The 5,047-nt window shown below is 29.2% G+C and overlaps 1 long non-coding RNA gene across 1 annotated transcript; it reads left to right on the top strand.

Annotated features, from left to right (window-relative positions):
• Positions 1-1,735: 1,735 nt before the first annotated feature.
• Positions 1,736-3,999, top strand: LOC140812057 (uncharacterized). The gene is made up of 2 exons (XR_012113596.1): positions 1,736-1,956; positions 3,864-3,999. It is a non-coding gene; the product is annotated as an uncharacterized lncRNA (long non-coding RNA).
• The last annotated feature ends 1,048 nt before the right edge of the window (positions 4,000-5,047 follow it).

Here is a 5,047-nt window from a genome sequence, read left to right as displayed (position 1 = left end):
TGGTTTATGATGGATTTTTGCCGTAATTTCGTTGAGGAAATCATTTTCATAACGTGGATATACATAAGATTGTCGTTAATATTGCATCTTATTATTTACATAATTTCTAGCAGTCTATTATATGCATATATATTTGTTTAGACTTGACACTTAGAAGCGTGATATCTGGCATGTAATATGCACATATGTTGTGTTTGGGTTGATAAATTTGATTTGAAGTGAATAATTTGATTTGAGGAAGGTATTAATTCTCTAAAACAACAAAAACATATTTGAAATCTATGAATTTTAAATTTATAAATCCAAATGTTGAATTATATTCGCCCAAGCTGGTCAAAAAATTTGAAATTAATGAATTTGATATTTATCATCTCAAATCCAACCGCTAACTTAGATTTGAGAGGATTTTAGCTCAATTTACGATTTTTATTTAACCTTTTAATAATAAATAAACATAAATAAGAATATAATTTCCCATCTTGCTAGCTATGTATTAATTACACATTTATTTGTGTGGGGGCATTTTGGACCACCCGAGTCATATCTTTTAAACTCAAATTTGTATTTTTTTTAAATGAGTGAGTCTCATGTGAGACCGTCTCACGGATACTAATATATGAGACATGTCAACCATACCATATTCACAATAAAAGTAGCACCCTTAGCATAAAAAACAATACTTTTTCATGGATGACCCAAATAAGATATCCGTCTCACAAGTACGACCCGTGAGACCGTCTCACACAAGTTTTTGCCTTTTTAAATAAAATCTTCTAAACTCAATTTATTTAGTTCACTGTGAAAGAAACAAAACTCCAAATGTGATCTCAAGGGGTGAGTCACTTTCTCTTTGGTTTGTAGATTTTGCAAAGCAAAACATAGTGTTTTGTTTTCTAGTGTGATTTTGAGTCTTCGACTCCAAGTTTCAGAGAATTTGTTTATAATATGGAGTATTTTTTTCACATATATAAATAAATTTTGAAGTACATATGTAGTTATTTCAAATTATTAACTAATTATTGGGGTGGGTGCGGATTTTTATGACCTTTATTTACTAATCAATCTCATTAAAAATCTGTTTTAATTTTAAATAATCTTTCAAAATTTGCATAATTCTGCAAAAGTTAGAAATTTATCTTCTTGTTTGTAAGTAAGTATTCATAATATACACACAGTTTTCAAATTCTGAATCATTGGATTATTTCAAATCCAAACTTTTAAACCCATTGAAATAAAACTCTTCACCCTAGATTAGGCATAACGAGTCCGGTATGGATGAACCGGATCCAGAACTGTCTCTAATATATTTCCCAATTGATTGAACCGGTTCAGGAAATAACCGCTCTTGTTCTAGACCAAATCCCGCCCGTTACCAGATCCGGTCCAGAACCAGACCGAACCGAAAAATTTTAAAAATAAAATTGATTTTTTTAAAAATAAATAAAGACCTTGTGTATTCAATGGACGTTGCAATTTGGCTCCCAATTTGAAGGCCAAATTGCAAACATATTTTTTTTACCCCACAAATCAACTATAAATATAAGATTATTTTTGTAACATTTTACACATCAATTTTGTCTCAACTATATAATTATCAATAATCAATATTCTCTTTTTCTCGTCATATATTTAATAAATTTTGTTATACTTTTATCTATACTCAATATTCTCTTTATTATTAATTACTTAATATTTCTCCATTCATATAAATAATTCGAATTTCAATAACGTCATCTTCAAACCGTGGTAGTAGAGGTGAATACATCGACGACTTTGATGAACATTTTGGTTACATCCTCAACTTTGATGAAGTCGAACTTGGCCACCATGAAAATCCACAACAAAATGTAGGGATGTCATCGTCCATCCGAGCAAGCAACATGATGGCAACGAGCACAGCGACAGCTCGAGAAAATCGAAGCAAAGTTTGAGAACCTTTCGATATTGAACAACAAGGTACAAACAACTTTTTTGTTGTATGTAAAATTTGCAAAACCAAATATTCTTACAAAACAGGCGGCGGTACCAGTGCTTTGAAAAAACATTTAGTCAATATATATATACTTGACACTGATACGCTACAACCATTTGATAGGGAACCAACTCAACAACAAATTAATTCTTCTATCTCTAAAGATTTTACAATTATAAAAGAAATTTCTCGAAAAGTCATCATAATATTTGTTACGAAATATTGTCAACCTTTTATGATGGTTGAACGAGAATATTTTGTTGAATTTACTAGTACTATTCAACATGGTTTTCGCAATATTTCTAGACACACACTTAATAAATATTGCTTTGATATTTATAAAGAATATAAGGAAACGTTAAAATCGATTCTTTCAAATAATTTTTGTAGAGTTAGTTTGACAATTGATAGTAAAATTAATTTAAACTATGAATTTTATATTGTCTTTGAATGTCATTGGATTGATAAAACTTGGACTATACAAAAAATATTTAGTTGTATATCATTTAGAATCGTCACATAATGCATATATTGTAGCTAAATATATTTTAAATATTGTTAAGATTTATTACATTCAAAATAAAATAATATAGATCAGATTAGATAATGCGAGTGTCAATACTCCAGCGATTAAATGTCTTAAATATTCATTAAAATCGATTTTAGATGGTAATTTGATTCATGTTAGATGTGTATATCATACTATTGTTCTTGATCGGTGGAAAGTAAATTATCAACTGTATATAATGCTAATGACAATTGCAAGAGATATTCTAGCAATTCAAAGTCCAAATATTGCTTCTAAATCAACATTTTCATTATTAAGATTCATTGGTGAAAGAGAACAAATCTAAAACGAGAAAAATTTAGCATGCTAACATGTCTACAAGCAAGCCAAAAAAATAATATGACCGCTTGAGTGAATGACAAATTTCAAAGCTCATGCTCCGATGAAAACCCGGAGTATTCAAAATATATTTTAATAAATCATGATTAATGTTAGATGTTCAATTGTAAAAAATCAAAGTTATTTTATTTTTATGATTAATCAATATTGTTTTTACTCAAAATACTAAATAGAAAAATGTCCATCAATTAAAGTAATTTAATATTAAAATAATAAAAGTCGACCTAAACCCAGAACCGATCGACCCGGACCTGAACCGGTCTAAAAATTATAGAAGCGGTCCACGGTTCAGATTGGTTCTACCTTTGAATCAGAACCGGTTCGAACCAACAGGTCCGGAGTCACCCGAATCCTCGGAATCAGAAACTGTTAAGGATGCCTGCCCTAAAGTTTTAGGTTAAGGTCCTAAATGATTATTGATTTAATTAAAAGTGAACATTTTGCAATTATTGAGCAATTAAGCTGATAAATTTGTTTGGAAGGGTTTAAATTAGTAGATTTAGTAGAGATCTAGACATTAAATATTTGGGGGAGATGGTGATGGTGCCAGGGCACAGCTAGGGTTGAAGATGTTTTCTTCGCATAAAGATGTGACCTGTCTCAAAGTCATCACCACTGGTTCAAAAAGGCTCTAAAATGAATGATAACTGACAAATATTGCAATTCTAACAATACAGTTTACAATATAAGAATTTATTCTTACAATAGTTAAAAAAAAAAGTCATATATTCTTAAAAAAAAAAATCAAGCAGAAACTCAAATATTTTAAATTTTATTTTTTCATTTCAAAATATCATTAGTTCAGCTGTGTCCATGTAATGTGTCACGTATGATGAAATTCTTGACATAATCTGCTTGATCACATGCATATATAACTATACATTTATTTTATTTTATCCGATATAATGTCTTACTATGTTTGAAAAACTATTATAATACTTGGATGTATGATATGCAAAATTCGTCATCTATTTTATTTATCAGATTGAAGAATATCGCTTGATTTCCGTGATTTGTCCTCAATCAATCCATTTATTGAGGATATGTATCGAAGTGGTAGAAGAAGACATAATAAATTTAAGGGATCCCAGACAATTCACAAGGAATAACGTATTTATTAGTAAGTTTCTTATTTGACGGCCTCACGAATATTTATTTACGAGACATGTCAACCATGTTAATATTCACAATAAAAAGTAATACTCTTAGCATAAAAAGTAATATTTTTTCATGGATGACACATATAAGAGATTCGTCTCACAAATACGACCCGTGAGACCGTCTCACACAAGTTTGTATCCTTATTTATTACTCTTTTCCAATTCTATTTTCTAGTTTCACAGTAACTTATAAGTCCAGACAATCGTACACTCTTAAGGTTAATTATTACCTTTCTTATTTTATTTTAAAATAAGGTATTATGCTTCAATTATTCATATTAAATGATTTTTGTTGGTTGATTGATTCTTCCATTTGTTGTATTTTAGCTATGAATTATGTAAGCTTGGATTTTAGTTATATAGACTATATGTACTTATACGTGAGGTCAGTCACTTGATTTAGAAATAATAGCAAAGTTCCATAAAACAACAAAAGAAGAAATAATATAAAAGACTTTCAAATTTATAGATTTAGAAATTACACAAACATATGAGATGGGAATTGTTCGTAAGATGTACGATTGTGTTTGGATCGATGAACCGATGAAATTTGGTTTGATCAGGATCTATTTCAAAGTTGAATTTGAAAAGACAATCATTTTGTCTGTATATCCCCTCAGTCCAAAATATAAGCAAAGCTTTTCAATGTAAAATGTGTCCTATTGAATATTTAGACAACAGTTTTGTACAGTTTGGGTTAATGATTTTTAAAGTTAGTTTTTTCAACTCATTTAACTAGGCCACAGTCTATATAATGGCAGCTAACTGACGGTTAAAGTGCATTTTTATATAAGAAATTTTAATGTCTTAACTTTCTTAAAAGAATTGAATGATAGATAAAACCTGTCAATTAAAGACAGTTCACGCGTAAAAAATAATAGTTAAAAATAAAGAGAATATTAACATAAACAAAGTTCGATTCACTATATATTCTACTAATTTGCATTTCTTTTCTAGGGTTTTGGTCTTTTTTGTCGGAGTGATTATATACATCGACCATGTCAATAT

Source organism: Primulina eburnea, chromosome 14 (assembly GCF_022965805.1).
Source record: "Primulina eburnea isolate SZY01 chromosome 14, ASM2296580v1, whole genome shotgun sequence".
NCBI lineage: Eukaryota > Viridiplantae > Streptophyta > Magnoliopsida > Lamiales > Gesneriaceae > Primulina > Primulina eburnea.
This window is presented reverse-complemented; position numbering and strand designations above follow the sequence as displayed.